The following is a 25,599-nucleotide window of genomic DNA, read 5'->3' on the forward strand; positions in this document are numbered from 1 at the left end:
ATGTGGTCTACTATGCTAGTAAGACTCTCAATGGTGCTCAACCGAACTATACTACTACTAAGAAAGAGCTATTGGCTATTGTCTACGATTTTGAGAAGTTTCGATCATATTTGATTGGGACAAAGGTGTCAGTTTTCACTGATCACGCTGCTATTCGATATCTCGTCTCGAAGAAGGACTCGAAGCCTAGATTGATTTGATGGGTTCTTTTACTTCAGGAATTTGAGTTAGAGAACAAGGACAGGAAGGGTACTGAGAATCAAGTCGTTGATCATCTTTCTCGTTTAGAAGAACCAAGTGTAACTTCGCAAGATAAGACATTAATAAATGAGTCTTTTCCCGATGAACAGTTGTTTGGAGTGCAAGAAGAAGAACCGTGGTTTGCAGACATTGTGAACTACCTTGTGAGTAATATTATGCCTCCAGACTTGTCTTCTGCTCAAAGGAAGAAGTTTCTTCATAAGGTAAAGTGGTACATGTGGGATGAGCCATTTTTGTTTAGGCAAGGAGTTGTCCAGATCATCAGGAGATGTATTCCGTACAGCGAAACGGGGGGGGTCTTGAGAGACTGTCATTCGACTGTTTATGGAGGCCACTATGGTGGAGAGAAGACAGCAGCTCGTATCCTTCAAGCAAAATTTTTCTGACTGATATTGTTTAAAGATGCGCATCAGTTTTTTTTGAAGTGTGATCGCTGCCAGCGTGTGCGTAATATGTCTAAGAGGGATGTGATGCCTTTTAATGTGCTTCTCGAGGTTGAGGTCTTCGATGTTTGGGGAATTGACTTTATGGGGCCATTTGTCTCATCTTGCAAATAATCAGTATATCTTTTGGCGGTTGATTATGTCTTGAAATGGGTAGAAGTCAAGGCTTTGCTGACAATGATGTGAAGGTAGTGCTTAATTTTCTTCATAAGAAGATATTCATAAGATTTGGGACTCCAAGAGTCATAATCAGTGACGAGGGATTGCATTTCTGCAATCGCAAGTTTACTATTATGATGCAGAGATATAATATGAATCATCGCATTGCTACAGCCTACCATCCTCAGACTAATGGTCAAGATGAGGTATCTAACAGAGAGATCAAGCGTATTCTAGAGAAAGTTGTGTGTCCATCGAGGAAGTATTGGTCTTTAAAGCTAAGTGAAGCTATTTTGGCGTATCGAACATCATATAAAACTCTGCTAGGTATGTCACCATTTCAATTAGTTTATGGTAAGGGGTGTCATTTTCTTGTGGAGCTCGAGCATAAAGCGTATTGGGCTTTGAAGAAGTTGAACCTTGATATGGATGCAGCTGGTAAGAAAAGGATGCTAGAATTGAATGAACTCGACGAGTTTCGGCTTCAAGCGTACGAGAATAACAAAATGTATAAGGAGAAAGTCAAGAGGTGGCACGATAGGGGTCTAGTGCTCAAATCATTTGTGGGGGGGGGCAACAAGTTCTTTTATTCAACTCCCGTCTCCGTCTTTTTCCTGGAAAATTGAAGTCGAGGTGGTCAGGGCCGTTTGTTATCAAAACTGTGTTTCCACATGGAGCGGTGGAGATTTTTGAGAATGATCCAGGCCAAGCATTCATGGTGAATGGACATAGGTTGAAGCATTATTATGGGGATATGACAAACCGTGAGGTGGTTAGTGCCGTTTTATTGTCCACTTGATCTCAGAATTCTACGCCAATCTAACGATATAAAGTAAGCGCTTCTTGGGAGGCAACCCAAGTTTGTTGTACATTAGTAGATAGATGAAGAAGAAAACAAGGAGAAAAACACAAAAAAATCAGAAAAAGAAAAAAATTCAGTTTCAACTACAGAAGCACGGCGCGCCCATGTTGAGAAGCGGGGCGGCCGCGCTGATTTTCCAGTAGCTGTGCGCGCCCGCGCTAAAGAGCGGGGCGGCCATGCTGGTTTTTCAGAAGCATGGTGCACCCGCGCTGCCTGGAGGGGCGGCCGCGCTGGCTCCCTGGACCTGAAAAAAGAGAGCAGAAAATCGGGAATTTTAATACAAAAATGATTCCTACCCGAATTTCCCTCCTCCACTTCCCATAATTTCTATTCCAAATCAATTCCATTACCCCCATTACTCCCATTAATCCCACTTCTTTTCCGTAACTAATTCCTAATCTCCAATATACACACACACTTATACACAAACTTCTCCATCACTTCTCAAATTCTCAAACACAAATCTCTCTTATACACGTATCTCTTATTCTCTCTTATTTACTTTCAATGGCACCCAAAAGACAATAAACCCAGGTTAGCAACAGCATCACTGATTCTTCTAGTGTTGGTGGTGTGAGTCCTAGGTTTTCAACTCCGGAGGCTGAGACGGAGTATACGAGGTTGCTTTCAAAGCCCATAGCCAAGAAGCGAGGTTTTCTGCCATCGGGGAGGGATGGTAAGTTGCTGGAGATGATTGTTGAGATGGGTTGGATTGTTTTTTGTGAGGCACCAGTTGCGGTGCCTATGAGTGTGGTTCATGAGTTTTACACGAATATAAAGGCAGATAAGAATGGTTTTACTTTGGTAAGGGGGTTGACGGTGGATTACAGTGCAGAGGCTATTCGTCGGATGATAAGTCAGACCGAGAGACAACCGAAGCAGGAGGATTGGAATGCGAAGACCGGAGAGGATTTTAACTTGAATTTGATTGTTGCTACTTTATGTGTGCCAGAGACTCATTGGAAGTTCAAGAAGGGCTCGAACGAGTATGCTACTTTCCCGGCTTCATGCATGAACAGATATGCCCGTGCATGGAACTCGTTTATTTGTGCTAACATTATGCCTTCATCGCATGTGCATGATGTTACGGTGGACCAGGCAAAGCTGTTGTGGGGTATTCTGCAGGGTGATTATGTGGACTTGGGGTCCCTTATCTTTCAGGAGATTTTGAGGTTCTTATGAGGGAGCACTACGGGGGCTATTCCCTATCTGTCCATTGTGATGAAGCTGTGTGTGGCGGAGTGCAGCTTCAGCTTTAGCTTCAGCTCACACACGAGCAGCTGCAGCTTCCGAGTGCCCTGATTGATAGTTCGACGATTGCAGTTATACATGAGTGGGGAGGAGGTTAGCCTGATCCGAAGGGGCTTGGTTATTCGTATCATCACTTTTCAGATGGTCATCCAGCAGATCAGATGTATGCTGGTGGTACAACCCCGGAGAGCAGAGCAGCATGGAGAGCTCAGTTGGGTGAAGAGACCGGTCCTTCGCGATCACAGCAGTAGCAGCAGGAAGAAGCACATGGCAGTGCTGGTTTGAGTTTAGCGCAGTATAGGCGCTTGATGAGGAGGATGGATGTGATGCATGACATCCATAGTCGATTTGCACAGGACCTTACCCAGGCATTGGGGACTGCATTTAGAGCTACGGGAGTTGACATCCAGTGGCCAGTATTCGGTGAGGACTCTGTATACCCGCCTCCAGACACTCCTGACACACCACCCCATGAGGGTGATGGCCCTGGTTCTGAGTAGGTATGCCTGATTCCTTACTATTACCTTCACTGAGGATAGTGCATATTTTAAGTTTGGGGGTGGTAGTTAAGGAATATATTTTTGTGTGTGTCTCATATTGTTTGCATATTCATGCTAGTTTAGTTTCATATAGTTGCATATTTTCCATGTAGTTTTTTTTATTTATTTTGCATGATAGTATGTTGCATGTGCATTATATCATGATCCCTTAAGTTTGCTTTTCTGACTAATTTGTGATATTGATGCAAGTATGGTGATATCGTATTTAGGAATGTTAAGTCTTATCGAGTTGATTTGCTTGCTAAAAGCAATAAAAATTTCATTAAGTCTTAGAGGTTGCTTGCGTACTAGATCATAATCATGTTTTGTTTGTTTGTCAGGGTTTAATCACTTGTTTATATTTAGAATTTAGGATATTCTCATAATGATAAAATAACATGAATATTTAAAAATTGGAAAAAAATTGGATTTCATTGCTAGTTGTTGTGGCTAGGTGTCAAATGGCTAGTAGCCGACTCATTTTATATGAGTAGTCTAGGGTTGAACGAGATGGAGCAAAACGCACTCGTTCAGAAATCATGAAAAAAAAATAAAAGAAAAAAAAAGAAAAAAATGTGTGTTATGTATAATTGATCACGAGTGGGCTCTTTAATACTCGAGTTATTAAGTGCTTAGGGGACTTTGTGCCTAGTGACCTAAGGCTTTTATAGTATGGGATCTACTGACCTAACGCTCGCTACATGGGTATTATTGTATAAGTCTTTTGTGGACCTCACTCATTGCACGGTCAAATAAGCATACTTTTATTGTGAATAAAAGCATGAATCCATATAAAAACTCTGATTTAAGAATTGAAGTTTTGTAAGTCATTTTGAGTTTAGCTTTTATTCTATTTATAACCTTGTGATTGCATTGATGAGTAGTGAGTCGTGATTATTGATCTAGTTACGATAGTATATCTGTTAAGCCAATACACATACGCATGTTTCTGGCTTGTAAGTTGAATTGTGTGATTTGACTGATCTTTGTGCGAATAACAGCATTTGTTGAGATGTTGCTCATTGGTTGGTTTATTTATTCTGAGGGGATCATTGCATTCATGTAGCTTGCATTTAAGCATTTTTATTTCTTGTTCTTTGAGTCTGTTTATGCTTGAGGACAAGCATCGGTTTAAGTTTAGGGGTGTGTTAAGTGGCATTTATGTCCACTTAGAATGCTCTATAAAGGCTTGAATTGATGTTTTGTACTCAAGTTATTTGTGTTTTTGATGTGTTTTGTAGTATTTTTGCATTTCAGGCATATAACAGGGATCAAAGTGATTTAGCATTGTTTTGGTGCTAAATTGGTGCTATGAATGTGTCCAGGAAGTTAGCTCGTGGATCGCCATCTCAAATCAGCAAGAAAAACGGAAATCATAATTTTTTACAGAAGGCCAGCGCACCCGGGTTGTGATATCGCGCGGCCACTCCGGGTGAACACAATGTCAGCGTGCCTGCGCTAATGAAGCGTGCGGCCGCGCCAGGTCAGGGTTCAAGAATCTTGTTTCTACTATAATTTTGATTTCTGTACTTCTCTATTGATCAGGGCTGCTATATATTGATAACTTAAGGTCGTTTTTTACAACAAGACGTACCAGAGCTTAAGGAGAAGACTTAAGAAGACCGTATCGCACAATTCAACCAAGGCGAAGAGAATCTAGTTTATTCTTGTGATTCTTTATTTTAAGTTGTAATCTTGGATGTTAGTTTTCTTATTTATTGAACCTAATACTCTTGTTTAACATACTTGGTTTATTATTATATTTATAAAGACTTAGTTTATTATACCATGCTTTCATCGGAACCCACGGTGATGGTGAGTTCGGTTATGGGCTAATCGTTATCATGGGGTTCTAGCGGATTTACTTATGGATTTCTTTAGTTAATTTGTCTCGATACCTTAGTGTGTGGTGATTGTATGATATCCTAGTATTGGTTGTGCTTACTCGTCTCATGAGCCTCGCGAACTTATAATATAGCGTGTTAATCTCAATTGAAGCGACAGTGAATATATGGGTTTAGAACTTGCCATGCTAGCATAGGTTCATGTAGTTGATATGCATGATTCGTAGGTAATTTTAACCATCTTACTTTCCCTATGTAATCATAATAGATAACTTGTACATTAAACCGTTATGTTGTTAAATTCTATAGACATATAGGGTCTCAATATAATTGGTGTCTATTGAGCTTCTATCTCTTTTATGGATGTCTAGTAGTAGGGTATATGTACAACGAAAGTTGGCGTTTACTAGTTTCGTGTTATCTGATTAGTGTCATCACCATTGCATGCTAAGGTTAAGAATAAAAAGGCTATTGAATGAAGTAGTAATGAAGTAAGAATCCCATGTTTATGTTATATAAGTAAATCAACCTTTTAATTCTCGTAGCTAATTGCATGTTATTTAATAATCTTAGTTATAAACAATCTCAATTAGTTATTCGTCTTAGCATTGAATAATAACCATATCATTGTTGCATAAGTGCATTGATTGAAATTAACCTAAACCAGTCTCTGTGGGAACGAACTAGAATTGATTCTATATTACTTGCGATCGCGTATACTTACGTGAATATTAGCACGTGTTTTCGTCCTGACATAAATTAGGGACAAAAACAAATTTTAGAGGCATCCTCTCAACAGGGTGTCTCTATTGAAAAGAGTACTCACCCTAGTGCACCCTGTACAGAGTCTGCACCATCACTTGAACAAATTCAAGTGTATGAAAGGAGACATAAGGATGGCACATACAAGGAGACCACATCACTTGAAGCCACCTCTTCTACTCAGGGGGAGCTGCCAACACTCCAATCTGAAATTCAAAATCTGAATTCTAAAATTTCTTCATCCTATAATCAAACACTTGAATCTAACTCTCAAGTGTTGTCGACATTAAGTGACATGGTTCTAGAAACTGCGCTCACCACCCAGGACCCATAATTAGTTGGTGAGAGGCTGCATGCTGGGGTAGACCTTGATGACACAAACACAAACACAAACACATGGGTTTCATCAGTTTTCGTTGAAGACCCTGTGGTGGTTACAAATGCACCTTCATGTGCAAATTAACCTTCACAGGTTGTTAGGTTTGAGGGTAGTACTCCTGAGGGGGAGCTATCTAAATCCTCTTTAATTCAATTGGAGGTTCCTGTTGGGGAAACAACTCCCCTCAAAACCCTAGCTGAGATTACACTCACAGATGAAGCTAGGAGTTTAATTGCCAATGACCCTGCTATGGGAGAGGCAAGTATATCACTTTCATGTGACAGTGGTTTGAAAGGAGCATAAGGGTTTGAGGCTAGAGTACATGACAATAACCTAGCTAACTCCCCTTCAATTCCAATGGAGGTTTCCACCACAAGTAGAGAACAACAAACTGTCAAAACCACAGAGAAATCTATGAGTCAAACTATGACTTCAGTCACATGTGGTTCCATACACATACTCTCTTCCACTTCCAACCCAATAGACCAACCCTCTACTTCTCAACCATAAAAACCACACCTCATCTCCCAATGGTTACAGGCAGCTGAAGCTCAACCAACAACTATAGATGATCTTTTAATTGATTAGTTGTATGAACTTGCTCAAATATCTCAACAGCTACTAACTTCGGACATGTACAACCAGGATTATCAGGCCATAATTCTCACATATTAGACAGAAGTCCAAGAATAACAAGCTAAAATTGTCAATGAAGCTGAACAGGATAGCAATTGTGATGCTTAGCTGAACAAAGACTACAGTCTTGAGATGGATGTTGTTTTGGCCAAATTCAGGGAATACTATCTGACCATACTGGGCAGCAATGCAAAAGCCTTAACACCTGAGGAAGTCTATGATGCAGTTAATAAGGTCCACAAAGCTCAACTCAAAGCTTTTCACCTATTTGGTAAAGTACTAGAAGTGACTTTAACTGGTCATCAAGATAAGATCAGAAAGCTGGTAAGGGACAAGATGGATGAGATTATACCTTCACAAGTCAAGATTCAATCAAGATTCCAGACTTTTGCAGAACAAATGTCAAGATTTGGTCTCACTTCTGTAGATACAAACATCAAGAATTTAAGGCAATATTTTGTGGCCTTGCATGAAGTGGTTCAACAGCATATTGCTAAATCTAATGACACAAGACTAAAGCTAGACCAACTTCATCAAAGCAGATATGAGCCATCTACTCTTTTGATGGAAGGCATCAAGCAGGCTGTGCAAGACATGTAACACCCCCAAATCCGGGGTCAAAGGATTTGGTCGTGTTACAGGTTGGTATCAGAGCTGAGGTTATAGTAAACTAGAAACGAGAGTGTGTAGGAGTGTGTATAGCTATGTGAGGACGTTTGAGCTCATATCGAGTTCCTGTTGGACTATTGGATATAGTACCAACGAATAAGTTAAGATAGGCGCATTCGTTTGAGATGATTGTGCTGAGCTGGATGGAACTCCAGAAAGCTGCAAACTTCTATTGTGGAATCTTTCGAGACTACGATTTGACGACGATGGAGATTATTGATATCATTGGAACGTGAAGAAGTGTCTAGAAGTGGGTGAGGATTTAACTGGAGAGTTCAAATTGAAGATAAATATTAAGACTTTGGCAATACCTTCTCTTTCTATAATTCCTTTTGACATTTCTCAAAAAGAAGTAATTGTTAGAGGATATATTTCCTAACACTCATTTTCAATCATAACTGTGTTTTAAATGTGCCAGAGATTGTCATGAAGCCTATTTTTCAGGTTTTGATAGCTCTGCCAAGTTATAATAATTAATTTTACTTTTCTTATTTGGTGAATAGTTTCTTGATGACGTGACACTATTTGCTCATTTGGTGACATAATTTTATTCTCTGGATTTCATTTCCTTCAGAAATATCAGCTTTGAAATCCTTTCAGTTTTATTCATTTAATTTTGAATTCCTTTGATATTCTTTTATTCTGACGGAGATGAACAACCTTAAATATAAGGGACACAAGGTATACCTGTCTGTGTGATAGGAGTTGGATGGGACGCCATCACTTGTGTGTATTGTGAATACATGAAGGTTAACCACCTTTAGTAGTGTCTTAATTTGGGCACGCAATACCAAGTTCGTTTGATCATATTGATCTCTCAGTTATTCTTTTATTTCAATAATACTTTTTCTCAAATTCAGATTTTGGTCTCGTTATGGTATCAAATACTTTTCTTTTTGAAATTCCATGATTTTATCATCTCAGACATTCGAAGGTATGCCAATCAAGTTAAGTTGAGTATCTTGGTCAGGTCAAAGTAAGGTGATGTGATGAAATTACAAAGGACGACAACGGAGTGTAATGCGATTAAACTATCAATGGCGTACAACGAAGTCAATCTGTTTCTTTATTTCTCTCTCTATCTCTCTTTCTTTTATTCTCTTTATCTTTCTCTCTATTCTTCTTTCTCGCGATCAGTAAAAGTGATTCTATTGAAGAATTGGTCAAAGGATGTGGATGGAACAGTGGTGCAAGACGAAGCTTCTATAAAAGTCTTATTATACAAGGAATACAAGATTCATTTGAGATTATGGAAAATTGAGGTTATTTGGAAACGGAAAAATTAGTTAGAAAACCCTTAGTGTTCTCTTCTGCTGATTCCGAGGACGGAATCCTTATAAGGTGGGTAGATTGTAATATCCCATATTTTCAAATATTATTTTTATAATTATTTGGAATTGTTTATGTGATTTTATGTGATTCTGAATTAGTAAATAAATAAAATATGTATATGGGTTCAGTTAGCTGGATATTATTTTGTTACTAATCATATGTGATTATTGGTGTTCGAGGATGATTTGTGTAATTAGTTGTGAAGCTGGGTTGTTTTGTTTTGTATTTAAAGGTGATTCTATTCAAGATTTATTTTCATAAATATGGGAATTATCTCTAAAATTATTTTTATGGCTTCATAACTTTATTAATTATTTTTAGGAGTTTTTAAAATTGAGAAATCAATATTTTATTGATTATTTACCCTTAAATGATTTTATGAGTGTTTTTAATTGTAAAATTAGTATATAATTTTTAAATTCTTCAAAAATTATGAAAATTTTATTTTATTACTTTTTAATTATTTCAAGAATTTTAAAATTATTCCGGTAAATTTTTGGCTTTTATTTAACCGTGCGTGAACTCGTTAGATTGTTAAATGCGGGTCTGGTGTGCGATTTCAAAATGATTTTAAAAATTATAAAAATGTTGTGTATTATCAATTTTAAATATTGTTGGAATTTTGAGGTTTATTTTAAGATTATTTCAATTCGTTCTGTTCGGGAAGTGTATCGTGATTAAATAGATCGGTGTGTCAGTTGCGGTATCGAGGAAAAGAAACCGGGTAAATAAACCCGATTTCATTCCCTTTCCCAGTTAATCCCTAGTCCCTCTCTTTCTAAACATCATCTTCTTGTCTCTCTCGCCTCTCGATTTCACTCTGTCTCTAATCTCTTCTCTTCTGAATTTCTTTCCTCCCTTAATCCCTCTCGTTCTTTGTTCTCCTCGATTTATTTTCTTCCTCTCGTTGCTTGCTTCCGGTAAGCCACCGCGCCGTTCTGTTTTCCGGCGAGATCGTCGCCCTTCTTTCTATTGATTCACCGATTGCTTCATGTTTATGTATATACATACTTGTTGTATGTATACGTTTCTGTGTGTGTGAAATCGTGTGTGTGCGTATCGTGTTGTGTGTGTGTGTTTCAGGCTGTCAGAGTGTGTGTGTTGTGTGATATTTTCTGGCATGTTCTGGCCGTGTTCTGCCCCGTTTCTGTTGTGGTGGCGCGTGCTTAGCACGCGAGTGTGTTGCCCTGTGTTGCCTTGGTTGGAATTGTTCTGATTAAAAATTTTATTTTTTTTAATTTTTTTTTCTTTACAGGAAAGATTATTTGATTGATTTCGTGAAATAAATAATTTATATGTGAGGATTATAGATTAATCGATGGAATTTACATAGGATACCCGGTATAAACGGGAACCCGTAAATTTTATCGCCGTCGGCGATGAGCTTCGGCGAGCCGACGGTGGACTATGATGATTCGATCTGAGTCCTACTGTTTAAAACATAAAATACGGATTAAAAATATAAAAATACGAATGATAACGATTATTAATTATATGAAATTGGAATTGGTGAATTGCAAATTGGCGTTGTTAATTGAAGTGGGTGATTGAATTGTAGATTGCGATTGATTGATGTTGTTGTAATTGACGTCGGGATGTTCGACGGGTAGGCCAATAAACAAAGGAGACGCTGCCCGATTTTCGGGAAATTAATTCCAAAAATATGGGAACGTAACCTACGATTATCGGAGACGTCGAACGAGGATATAAATAATTAAAAAAATTTACGAAACCTAATTACGTGTTGGGACAAGATATTTTTTTATAAATAAACTGTTCATCCGTTTAATACGAAACGAACACCTCCAGACTCAGAAAAATATTATGCTTTCATTAAAAATACTTTTGAGACCCAAATCATTTTGTTTCGAAAGATTACATGTTTTAAAAGTCATTCTAAGTCGATTTTTGATCGATAAATCATATTTTTGACCCGATTTTAGTTTTAAACATACCGAGTCGAACCTTTTGACGAATCGAGGGATGTGTGTTATAAATTATGTGATACATGAGTTATGTGCTTACGTGCTATGTGAATTATGTGCTTATGTGGGTCAAGAGTCTTGTGTTTGACTGTTTCGTTTATGTGTGAGCTATCGTATGGGTAGACATTAGGGTTTTGACACGTAGTTCGTTGAGTCATTATCGTTTAGACGATTAAAGTTCTATATTTTAATTATAGATGCGGATCTCTCGAGCTGGTCGGGACAAGACGTTGGATAAAGAATGAGATGGATGGTATTGGATATTTGGCTTCTAGCAATCGCAGGAGCAGCATATCGGTGAAGTGTTGAAAAGAAAGACGGTGATATTTTGAGACAGAATGTCAGAATATATGCGTGTTTGCGAGTGTGACTAACTGCTAAATCTCAAAGGCAAGTACCCCTGACTTCACTTATCGTTCAAGTGACGTTTATTTTGAATCATATTATGCAAGTATCCCTATCATCACTTATTGTTCAAGTGATATTTATTTTGAAGCTTATTATGCAAGTATTGCTTTCCCTATTCAATTCGTAATAGATAAATATTTTACATATCGCTGAATTAAATAATTCTGTTTATGCAAGTACCCTCTGCTATTCTATGTTCAGAATAGCTAAGTGATTTTACTTATCAACTTATTGAATTTACAAATATTTTGGATTTTGAGAAAGATGACGTTGTTTTGGTTTTTCTGCCCAAGTAAATGGGGGAATAAAAGTTTTTAAGGGTGTCGAGTATTATGACCCCTCTCAATAAAATGTTTTTAAGATTGGATGGTTGCGTAAGAGGCCGTGGCGGCGGTCCAGTGTGAGCTATGTGTTATACTGGATATAACACCTTGCTAGGCCGATATGTGCCTTGGGTGCCCCTTTGTTTAGTTGGATATGCTTCGGCATACCGGTGTTGCTCCGCGGCTGATCACCGGCGGCAACACACCGTCGTTCGAGGATTCCAATCTAAATTATGATATTGTTTTGATATTCATAGAATAAATGATTTATCAACTGTTTCTGTTTTGGATTAACGGTGAAATGCAGTTTTGATTCAGATTCTGATTTATGCTGATACTTATGTTGTTGTTAAATATCAAAGGTGGTATTAGTACAGATGATTGGGGTTGACTTCAGTATGGAATGTTGTTAGCATCAAAGTTCGTATTGATATCTAATTTGATATGACAACAAAATAAGTATTAATCTCAAGAGTTCGGTTTTGAGTAAAGTTTATGATTCAATCCATAATCATTGTTTCATGTTATTGTGGTTTACGATATTTCCGTAAACACTGTTTTACGAGTTTTATTCTCGTTATGATTCAAAGTATTGTTGAAGCACGTCGCTGGAAAATATAAAAAGGGTTTTTGAATACAATTAAGGGATCAATTCTGGGGTTCCACTACTATAATTTTATGATTCAACAATTATGATTTTAAATGTTCTGCTCTAATGCAGATGTCGTTTTTATATCAAACGACCCTATATTTACTATAATGATCTTACTGAGCATTTCTTCCGCTCATACTTGCCTGTTTTTAAATTTAACCTCCAGTGAGGATTAGCTTGCGCTGTTTAGCTGCATAATTTGAGGAAGCAAAGAAGAAGCTCTTGGAAGGTGATTGGTCCAGGGTTTGCGGGCTAGTGTAAGTTTTATTGTATAAAGTTGTTTATATTATATTATATTATCGTTGTGTATTTTATTTGGGCCTAGTATACTTCATTTCAAAGTTATACTAGTGGGTTTAGTTTTGAGTTGGAATTTATTGAAAAGAGTTTTAAAAGAAAGTGAAAAATTTATTTATGGAATTTGGATTTCTTGTTTCTAGAACTGTAACCTTAAAAGATCTTGGAGTAGTTTGGGGTCATTTATGATAATTATCTTCCGCTGGCATTTATTTATTGATTTAACAGGTTAATTTGGATTGAAGTTTTATAGTGACGACCAAATCCTCTGACCCCGGATTTGGGGGCGTTACAAGACACTTTTGGCACCTCTCTTCCTTCAAGATCTTAACAACCCATCTCTACTTCTACAAATTTATAGATTCAAACTCTCCAAAGTCAAGTCACTACTCTTCAATCAGCAAATGAGTCTTTAACACCTCAAGTCTCCCAACTCACAGTAATGGTAGCAAGTCAACAGGATGATATTCAGATTTTGGTGGACTCTCGCAAGCACTTACAAATGTAAAACTTTGTGTCTTTGGAAGCCATCATGGGAAAACTAAACATTCCATTTCCTGCACTTCCAGAAGCTGTGAGGCCTGAAATCCCTACACCTCTTCTCATGCCTGTCAACAAGACTAAGAGGGAGATAGAGGTTAGGCTACTAAGATTATCTCAAACATCCACATCTGTTCAAGCTCAAGCTACTAATAAAGGCAAATCTCAAGTTGTTGAAGTTGATGTTGGAATGGAGAGGCTTATTAAAGCAGCTGAGGGACCTCATCTAAGCAAGGATTTAAAGATTTGCTAAAGGCTCTCAGGGCTTCTCTCAACAACAACTTCATCACCTACAAGAGGGCTTTGAACAAGACCATAAACTTCATAAGGGTGATCTTAGTGACTAAAGGGAATTTTCAAGAAAAAAGGGTGGTGATAAATATCAATGACTCAGGTGTAGAAAGATGCATGCAAGTGTCCCTGAATTTTCTTATATCAAGAAGGGCATCTAAATTGGACATCTTCATTGAGAAAGTCAAAAGTGTAATTAATGAAGACACTCTCTTACTGAGGGAATTACAAAAAGCTCAAGCAGTTGCTTTCCCAGAAGCATATCTTTATCCTCACAAGGGAGTGGCCTATATATGTCCAAACACCAAGGAACTCAAGAATTTTCTTGTTCCCAAACATTGTGTCATGGCACACAAAAAGCTGATAATGACTTTGAAAACTGCTTTGAAGACCAAGAAAAATAAGAAAAAAGAAGATATAGAGATGATACAGATTTTGGGGAGATACTTAAGAGATCCTGAAGCCAAGTTGCCCAAAACACAATTCAATAGGGATGATTTGGATGATGACGAGCAGAAGAAAGATGATCAAAAACCTTATGGCTCAAATCCAAGTCACTCTTCTAAAGAAACTGGCAGCAAAGAGAAGAAACAAGCTCAAGCTTGTGGAAGCTCTAAGAGGTACTGAAATCATTGAAGAACTTCAAGTGCTAGTAAATCTTAAGGACCTCATTAGAAAAGGGCCAGGCTATGAGGATTTTATGTAAATGAATGTATCAATCAAACTCATGCAATCATTCGATGAATAAATGTTGTACTTGTATTTCTGTCAATTTTCTATGTAATGTTCTATTGTTCATTATAACTTGGGATTAATCTTGTTACCAGGCATGAATTTGTGATAAACATTCTTCTCACAAATTGGGGGAGATTGTTGTGCAAGACATGCCTGTACTATAACAAGACTAAGTCAAATTGACAGCCCTAAGAATTAGTTGTATGATAATCTAAATTTGTATTTTGGACTGTATTACTGGAGTTTGTAAAAATGTCAAAGATTAGACTTGAGTATTTTTTTCTATAAACAGTCTCAAGCCTAGAAGAAGATCAAGAAGATCATGCCTCAGTGAAATTATAAAGAAGTTTGGAGTTGAATAAATCTGTTTTGGGGAAAATATTCTAAGTCAAGATATCTACAAGTCACAGATCAAGTTATATAGAGAAGTCATTCGAGAACTTCGAAATGACTTATCAAGAAGTCCAAAATAGCTTATAGAGAAGTCTTAGAGATATCGACAAGCCAAATGAAGACATGAAGATTGGAGATATCGACAAGTCAAATTATCATTAGAGATCTTGGAGATATCTACAAGTCAAAATGTATATAGAAATCTCAGATATATTGACAAGTCGTTTCTGCATTAGAGAACTCAGAGATATCGACAAGTCAAATGAAGACATGAAGATTGGAGATATCGACAAGTCAAATTCTCATTAAAGATCTCATAGATATCGACAAGTCAAAATGCTTATAGAGATCTCAGAGCTATCGATAAGTCATTTCTACGACAAGCCAAGTTCACTCATAGAGAACTCAGAGATCTCTACAAGTCAAAACACTTATAGAGAATTAAGAGATCTCAATAAGCCATTATACTTATCGAGATGTCAGTTCTCTATAGTTCAAACTGGAGATCTCGATATGAAGCTCAAGTACAGAATGCAGACAAGTTAAATATTCAATATTATCAATCAACAAACGATCTAATCACTTAGATTGAAAAGTCTACAAAAGTAGCTTGAAGAGTGCAATATCAAAGGCCAAGATTAACTGACAAAGGAAAGTCACAGAGTCACATGATTTGCAAAGATACACTAAGCCAAAAATGGAAAGCTTTAGAGATAACTTAAAGTAGGGTTTAGTACATTCTATTGCATGCTGTGTAAACGTGTGTTTACTAATCTATAAAGTAAACACTGGTCCTTTGTTTTTAATTGTATCAAATAGATCTAGAATTTCTTGTAACTCTCTCAAGAAAGAAGCTGAGTTCTTAACATAAAAAGAACCTAGAATTTGTAGCAAAACACTAGCTTGATTTTTATATAAAATTAAGTGAGTTTTGAAATATTTTCTGTACTATCTTTATTTCAGTTAGCATAATATTGTTACAATTCTTATCTTCTTTGATCACCAAATTAAAGAAAATCCAAAAGCCTTTAAAGTTGTCTAAAACACATTCACCCCCCCTATGTTGTATTCATTACCTAACAATTACAAATGGGGTTAACGTCGTATTGTAACTTTGTATCTCAAAGCGATTTAGCACTTTATGTAGATATTTTTCTTGATTCAAACCATTCTTTCTAGCCCTTGTAATTATCTAGCTAATAATACAAAATTATAAGTTATAAGCTTCCTAACACTGTGATCAAATCATAAGAGTATCAATTTGGTTACATGATAATAATAGTAATATATTATAATAATAATAAAATTATTAATATTTTATATAATATTTATTTAATAGAATTGGAAAAATCAATATAACTTTAGAATTAATATACTTATAACTTATAAGTAATAAAGGAGGTTATTGAAGATAAATTTGGAAAAAATTTAAAAATAAAAATTGTGATTGTAAGGGTTATAAGCTAGTTTAAATTTAATATTTATAACTCCATTTCGATCATTACTATTAACATATTAATATTTCATAATCATAAATTCTAAATTTTTAAATCTAAGTTTAATGTCCAATTCTCGGAAACATATTAACACTTTGATCACGAAAATAGTTCGAAAAGTTTGATGCCAATAAATTTAAGAACAACAAATACCGTCTTACATTAAAATTATTGATTTAAAAAATATTATTAAATATTTTGATCGAAAAAAGTGGGAGAATTTTGTAACCAAGCTCGCAAGCGTGATATTTGAAGTATTTGCACGAGAAAGTGGCGCAAAAACTCTTAATCATGTATGGTATATTATATATTACAACTAGCTCTTTAACCCGTGCAAGGCACGGGTAAATTCTATAATAATAATTTTATTTTCTAAAATATAAGATATATTTACATATTTATGATAAGTGAGTTAGTGTTGAATTAGTTATATGATCGATATCTTCACATGATAATGTTTTGTAATATTAATGATTCCCTTTATTTAATTATTATTTTAAATATAAAAATTTGATATTTATTACATTGATATGAGTTTATTTTTATTTATAGTCTAAATATAACAATTCAATAGGAAAGATGACAGACAAATTATATGTATATATATTATTACATGCATGCATTATATCTATTTTATAATATACTTTTTATGATACGTAATTATGATTAATTTATAAATGACTCTTCATATTTATTTTCATTTATATTCTGAAAATATCATTCTAAACTCATTAACAAATTCCTTCACATATTATTATTTAACAATCGATTTCATAGTAAATTTGGTATTTACGAAACTCTAATTTGATCGAACGATATTCTTATAATATTCTATGGTACCGTTATCATTAAAAATATTATACATTTTTCGTGCTGAAGTACAGTAACTCTAACAATAATTTTCCTTGAATATAATTGGTATAATGAATATATTCTCTCAAAATGATAAATTTTAAATATTGTATAATCAATTTCTGTTAATATTATCATCTGATAAATATAATTAACGTACGGTACCAAACTATTAATATAAATAATTAAATTGTAATGCTTATATGTAATAAAGACTAATATATGTATATTAAATTTTATTCCTATCAAATAAATAGATACAATTAATACATACACATTAAATAAAATGTCATTAATATATAATAATATGGGGCAATATAGTAATTTTAACATGAATAAAATGTCTCATAAACTGTTATTCCCAGTGGACTAACAATGAGATTTACAGAAGGGGTGTTGAATGTAAATCTCAAAACTTTTTCAAGTTTTGAGTAGTTTCTAAGGCTAAGTGTTTTAGTGAGCAAATGTGTGTGAATGGCTTGAAGCTAATACAGACAAATATATATTCAAACACAAATGTAAAGAACACAAAGAACTTAAAAACTTTTCTGGTGGATTTGTTGTTCCACCAGAGATGTGTTATTTCAGAAAATTTGTGATTCAAAGAATTAAATCACAGCTGCTTCCTAGTACAAACTAGATGATTTTCTCTCTGGATTTTTCTAAACAGCTCTGGAAAATTCACATCTAATTACTAGCTGCTACTTGGTTTATATATCACCAAGTTTACAAGTGAAGACAAAACTGTAAAATACAATTAAAAAGGCTCTTCACATGTTTCTTCTTCATTTCTCTATCCAATGCAATTTAGGCTTAGCTGTTAATCTTTGAATACTTCTTTATTTGCACCAGAATGGAAATGCTGCATTTTCTTGATTCCTCCTAGAGGCTTCCACATTCCAGTTTGTCTCTGTCAACCCATGTGCCTCTGTCAGCTTATGAATTGTCAGTATCAACTGCTAATGAACTAAGCATCCGTTGAAGCTTTCATCCGTTGATGCCTTATCCGTTGAGGCTTTATCCGTTGAAGCTTTATCCATTGATGCATTAGCAGTTGAAGTCTTTATCCGTTGAAGCACTTATCCGTTGATGGATATTATTCGTTGAAGCTTTAGAGATATCCGTTGAAGCTTTGTTTCTTATCCGTTGAAGGTCTTCAATATCAGTTGATACTTCTTCACTTATACAAAATTACAAGGCATGAAATATTTACAATTACCCCTCCTATTTGCATATCCACTAGTAGTCAACATGACTGATAATTTCCTACAACATCTAAGAATTACAACTTGAATCCAGAGAATGAAATGTGCTAAAATACTAAACTTATTGCTAAGTAAAGCTACTCCTTCAACGGATAGCCAAGATGGTCTTATCCGTTGAGGCTACAAACACTAGATTTCTACTTAAGTATTTTGTATAACTTATCATCAAACTAATACACATATTCCTAACAATCTCCCCCTATTTATGTCTACTAGAACTGTAGGCTTAAATTTGGGTTTAGCTTGATGATAACAAAACACTTGACAAATATATTAACTATAATAAAGCAAAAATTCAAAAGTGCTGCAAAAATGTGTATGCTGGGATGGAATTGAAGAATTACATTGTTTCCAAGGGTGCTCCTTTAGCCTGAGCAGATTAATTTCTTTTCCTTTGATCCCTTGTTTTCTTTCCTAGCCTCCTGTCATTCTCCTCTATTTGAAGTTGAAGTTGTCTGTAGAACTCAGCTTCATCTTCTTCATTGATGTCCAACTTAGATTGCATATCCTTGAGAGTTTCATTACTGGCAATCTTGAGCTGATCTTCAAGTCTGAAAAATCTTCTGACTCTTTTGTTGTCTCTAAACTCCATCAACCAATGAGGTGATTTGTGAACTATAATTCCTCTTTCTTGAATGAGTAATGTTCTAGGCAAGGCATTGGGCTCCGACCAAGTTTTCCTTATGTTGGCAATCTTGTTGAGAATCTCAGTCTTGGCAGTCCTGGTAAAGCCAGAATCCCTTTGTATGGCTGAGTAGACTCTAACCAAGGTAGAGTAGCCTTCATTCAGAATCCTGTAGAGAGGCCAAGTTCTTTCCCCACTTCCTTTGTATTTGAACACTAGTCTTTCTGGTAGCTCTCTGTAGGCAGCTATTCCCCTTACTTCCTCCAGCTCATCCAGATAGAGTTCAATGTCTGAAAATTCTTTTATGTCACAAATGTGAACATAATCATCCTTAGAGGCTTGTGGTTTAGGCTTAGGCTTCTGAGTGAATTTGATTGAGGTTTTAGAAGGTGTTGATTTGATTCTTCTTTTCTGCTTCTTTGATGGTGGAGAAGAGGTTAAGAAGGTGGGCAATATGATGGTGTCCCAATCAATTGGTTCCTCCTTAGGAATGATTGTTTCACCATGAATGTTTATGAAGGGTTCAGGCACAATGGGTTCAGGAATAGAAGGTAGTGGTTTGGATTTTGATTGGGTTTCTTCAGTCTCATCTACCATCTTTCTCTTTGAATTGGCCTTCTTTCTGTTCCCTTTCTGCCATTCCTCTCTTTCCTTACTTCTTTCTTCCATATCATTATCAACCATGTCCCCCATACCTTCATCTTCACTTTTGTCTTCAATTTTTTTCTTTTCTTCAGCTTGACTTGACTTTAGCTGTTTTTCAAGCTTTGCTTGTGCTCTTTTGTTAGCCTTTAGCTTTTTGGCTTATTCCTTCAACCTTCTGGCTTCTTCCCTCTTGGCTATTGGGAATTTGGGATGTCCTTGCATCACACAAATGCTCTTTCCCTCTCTAAAGATAATAGCCATGTTCCTCCTTTCAACCACATCCATGGTCTCTTTGTGCTTTATGATACTTCCACCCAAAACCTTGTCTTCATCAGGCTTTGGAAGAGGAAAATCCACTTCTTTCATCTGAGCACGGCTTAGAGGATTCTTTGTAGAGTCCTTATTGGATCTGTTGTTGGGCTTGAGAACCATAGGTTTCAGATTCTTGGAAGAAGTCTCTCCAACCTTATTCCTCCTTACTGGCCTGAGCTCCATAATAATTGGTTCCACCTTTGTGCTATGCTTCACAGATTGTGATTTAGAAGTTGTAGAACCAAAAATTTGTTGCATATTTTCATCAATTTTCCTTCTTTGCTCTTTGACTTGCAATTCAGCTGCTGCTATCTGGATTAGATCAATTCCATCAAGCTTTCCTTTGATTTGAATAGTTGGAGAAGTGGTGATGGCAGGAACTAGCACTTGAGATATTTGAACTGTTGTTGATGGCTCTCCTTCCCCTTCCCCTTTATTCTCCCCCTTTTTGTTATCATCAAGGGTAGGGGTCAAGCCTTGTGATTTTGCCAGCTGCATTAGTAGATTTTTCTGAGTTTGTTGATTCTGAAGAATGGTGACCATAGAGTCTTCAATGATCTGAACTCTGTCTTCTAACCTGGCCAGCCTCGTGTCAGCATCAGATGCTTTCCTCAGTCTTCTCAACAAATCTTGCATAGTACCATAAGGCATGACTGAATCCATCTTCTCAGCATTGTAGGATTTCAGGTCTGCAATGTCCTACTTGAGTTCATCCACACTTAGATTCTGTTTGAAATGCTGCAACTGCAAGAGATGCAGAGAGTCCAGATGAGCTTAAAGAATTGCCTTGGTACCAGCATCTGTAGTCTCCTGAAGGGCCTTCTGAATAGTCATTACTTGCCTGACCAAAGTGACACCAAACTCTCCTGGTGTAGATGCCTTTGCCCATACCCAATCAGGGAGATCTGGAACAGAACTTGGGCCTGCTTCTCCCCCTAAGTTCATGCTCTCATCCAAAGAATCTGAGTCATCATCATTAGAATTTACTCTAAATTCTTCAGATGGCTCACCAGCTTGAGAAGGCAGCCTGTTAACAGCAGCTTTGTCTCTGAGAAGAGATTCTGAAGTGTGTATAATGTTTAAAGTCTGTTCTGCCTCCACATTGCCCTGAACAGCCAATAATTGATAGGCTGGAACAGGGTGAGTAAAAGTGTCAGCATCCAAGGAAATGTTATCAGTTACAGCTTTGTAATGTTGCTGAAATTGTCTTTCCTTTTCTGCATCATCCACTATCATTGACTCACTAGCAATGGCTGGATCCACCCTTATAGCTTATGTACCTGCCTTTCTCTCATTTTCTCTATTTTCTTGCATCAGGGGCTCCCCCTGGCTCACACACACCCTCACACCCTCACCCTCACCTTCTAAGGTGGCACTCCCCTCACTCACTTTTGCCACGCTGGAAGAAATAACATGCATATGGTGACTCTCAACCTCTCCTTTTGCCTGGGAGCAACCCAGCCTCTCACTCAAATTATCACTCCCTTCCCTCAAACCTAAAAGTGATTGTACAGTAACCATGTCCTCTACAGTTGGAATTGTTTCTGTTATATGTGTAGAGACCATCAACGGATAGGGAGTATCCGTTGAAGTGGAAACTGATGGTATCAACGGATAACTGTTGTTAAGTTTATCCGTCGAAGAACAACCACTTGTCAACGGATGAGAGATATCCGTTGAAGAAGGAAAAGATGTAGATATTGAAAGTGACATAATTATTGAATCTGTGTGAATTGATTTTAAGTGAGGTGACACAAATTCTTCAACTATATCTGAAAGAATTGGCTAATGATCCAACAAATCATCTAAAAGATGATGATCATCAAGTTTTGAGTGGGGCTCCTCCCTGAGTTTTAATGAGGGAGAATCAGGAATTGATGTGAATATCATATCCACATCCAGAGAGGGTGATAGAGAGTTTGATGATTGATGTGTTTCTATTATGAGAGAATGGGGTTGTGACTCCACATTTACTGGAGTCACATCAAGCTGAATTTGAGAAGACAAAGATACAGGTGGATGTATCTGTGCTGTGTGTGCCCCTTGTGTGGAAACTAGGGTCTTGGCCTTCTTCTTCCTTGAAAAGGCTTTGATTGGTGAATATGTGGCTTCAGTGTCCCTCCCTCTTTTGTTTTGTGTCCCTGGTTGGGGACTATTTTCAATAGTTGCACCCTTTTGGGAGGATGCAACTAGGGATGTGTTTGACTCCTTTTGAACCACCACAGTCTTGTGAGAGACTGTGGCTTGGCTGGCTGGGGTACCACTCACCTCTCCCACCTTATCCTGGGGGGTTTCTTGATGTTCACCCCTCCCCTCACCACTCACACCCTGTTCACTCCCTTCAGGGTTTATGGTAGGTGTTCCAACTGTTGTCTTTTGAGAGACAACAGAGGTGGTTTTCTTTGGCTTGTGTTTTGAAATTTTAGTTTTGGTGACTTTGGTAGGAACCTGTTTGGACAAAGACACAGATTACATTGCCACACTGGAAGGCAAAGAAACAATGGGGTTGAAAACAATAGGAGTTATAGAAGTGTTTACCTCACTTACCTGTGGTGCATTCATGATTGGCAAATATACCAATGGCGCCTGGCTGTTGAGGTTCATTGTGGCGCCCTCCAAACCCGGGTCAGAAGTTTGGGGTCCACAACACAAACACAATATATCAACCTGTATAAGAAATATTATTTATAATGACCCTGCTTCACAAAACCACGGATCGCAACAGGTTAAAGTATGAAAACAAGCCACAACCTTAATTATTACATCGTACCAAATCCCAACTAATTTAACTTACAATTGATAATAAAATCATTCTTACAACCTTGCTATCTCACTACTGCCATAAGCTCCTGCTAGCTCGATCAATCATAATCTGGAATCCTAGCTCGAACATTGAACTGGGAAACCTTGCTATCAACCGTATCCTTCTTAACTGTAGAATATATAAAAAGATTTGCAAGAGTGAGCTAACTAGCTCAGCAAGTCATATTATCAATAACTGAGGTTAGACAATAATAAATGAGATGATTCAAAGGAATCAAGTTTCTTGTTAAACAACCAATAGAATTGGATATTCATTTTAAGTTTTTAAAACCAAGGTTAGGCTGCTAATCAGTCACGCACTAACCCCGAGCAAAGCACACAGCACTGCTCTAACTACTGGATCCAAGGCACACATTGGCCTAACTTGACCATCGATATGGTCTGACCACGAATCTGGTCCATACAAAGAAAACTATCCAATTCTAAAGCATTTCAATATGATAAACAATAGAGTTCAATAAAACCAGATCATAATCAATAACCATAAAACATTTGTAAAAGAGCATGGTAAAAGTTCATAGTTACCAAAAAGGGTATGTCAAAATACATAAAAGAAGTGGCCTCCAGCCGGTAGGATAATCGGGTATTAGATGAATAGTGTTTTTCCAAAGTTTTAGTACTTTGATATCACAAGGTATGGTTAAGTATAAAAGTTTTTGTATATATAAACAATTTTGTTCCAGTGTTTGGTATATGATGGATATATATTTGTGGAGTAGTATCGTATTTGTGTGGTTTAATATTTGGTAAATCCACAAGAAATGGTTCACAAAGGATAAGGCTTACGGCTCAAAGATCAAATGATGTGGCTCAGGTTCAAGGCTGGAGGATTCAAAGTATTTCCAATATAAAAGAGAGCTATTTTGAATATTAACAATAGGTCACAAGAGAATTTAGAAATATTTGCAATAAATCTCGAGAAAGGTTTAGAAGTACTTGCCTTATCATAATTGATTCCAACCTCACTTGTACTTGTCTACGACTTTATTCAACCACCATTCATCTGTTTCTCCTATGCCTCGCTTCTAATCTCTGCTCACTTGCTGTATTTTCTACATGTCAATTCTATTTTCTGATCACCTGCTTCTCTTTCTTACGCCTTGCTTACTCTGCTAGGCATCATAAGTATCTATCAATATTCCACTCATACGATTCTGTTCAACACATACTTCTATCTACCCTTCGTTTCACCCAAATCCGATTAACGGATTGAAAGTTATGCCATAAACAGTAATCATCGAATATATAAACCGACAGTCAATCAACAAGTCACACATAATACATCACGTAATCAATGACATATCATTTATAAAGACATTTCGGGTCATAAATAGGCTTTCTGGTATTTAAAATGATTTTTAAAGCTCGAAACTATTTTTCAAAATTTTTAAATTAAATCTAATTAAATAATTAATTTAAAATCAATTAATAATTAATTAAATCAATTAATCAATTAATTTTCGAATTAATTGACTAATTAATCAATTAAAAATTAACTGAAATTAATTAACTAATTAATTCAGATTTATTTGTGAATTAAAAATAATTTTCGGAATTAAAATAATAATTTTTAGAATTTTCAGAAATTAAAAACGGATTTTTATAATAAAAATAAATAGGAAATCTGATTTTTAAATATGTTTAAAACAGGAATCCAATTTTTGCAAAGTCTGGAAACTTCAGGGACTAAACTTCATCATCTACAAAACTACAGGGACTAAACTGCAATTTTGCAGTCCAGTCGCCGGAAAACACAGGGGTGGCCGGAGAACACGATTCCGGCCTCCTCACCTTGCCACAAGCTCCAGATCACATCTACGGATTACCAGGAACATAACCATGCAATCAAATCGATCTAACAATCCCTGAGTTGGCCGGAATTTGGCCGTGAAGTTTGCCAGTTTCCGGCGAACTTCGGAAATATTCAAAACACAACTCCCTTCTCTACAGACCTCGTTGATTCATGAAACTTATACGACTGGATTGCAAATTTTACAGAGAACACAATCCACTATATCACAACATCAATCTATTCCAGAATAAGAAACCCCCAAATTTCAATTAAGAACATTCATACGGGTTATAAACCCTAATTTTGAAATTCGAAAATCAAACTCAAATTTGAACATGTTATTGGACTCCAAATCAGACGTATAATATACCAAAATCATCAGGAAAACAAGTTCTACAACATGCAATCATCAAATCATACAAACAATCATCCGAACAAAAATTCATATTTTCATAAAAATAATTCGAAAATAATTAAATTTATAAAAAATCAACCTTTGATTCTGCAGTAAAACAAAGCTCAGAATCTGATAGAACACTTCAAATCCTTCGTTTTGGTTACTCAAGCTTTGAAAACAGAGATCGGTAACGCCTTCGTTTTGCTGTTTGATTCTTAGAACAGTTTATGAATATATGATTTTTCTCTGTAAAACTTATATAATTATCTGTCTGCAAATGATTTTGATACGAAATAAAATACGGTAAAAGGCTATTTATAATTACGGAGAATTAGTATCCCGTTGGATCATTCCGGATATAAAATGGTAAGTTTATTTATAAAAACTGATCCAAACGGTATCGGTTTTCGGGATAATTATCCAAATCAGTACAATTTGTACTGCGGTCTTGGTCTCAGCGCCTGGTTACACGTACTACGAGGTGATAATTGGGATAGTTTAATAAAAAGCTCCCGTTTATCGAAAATACGGGTTTTATTGATTTACCGAAACGAATATTGTATCGAGAATGTTGCGCCGAGACCCGCGCAGGACAAACCGTACGCTGGATCGAAAAAGTTAAAACATGGAA

The sequence above is a fragment of the Apium graveolens genome, chromosome 8 (genome assembly GCF_009905375.1).
Source record: "Apium graveolens cultivar Ventura chromosome 8, ASM990537v1, whole genome shotgun sequence".
Lineage (NCBI taxonomy): Eukaryota > Viridiplantae > Streptophyta > Magnoliopsida > Apiales > Apiaceae > Apium > Apium graveolens.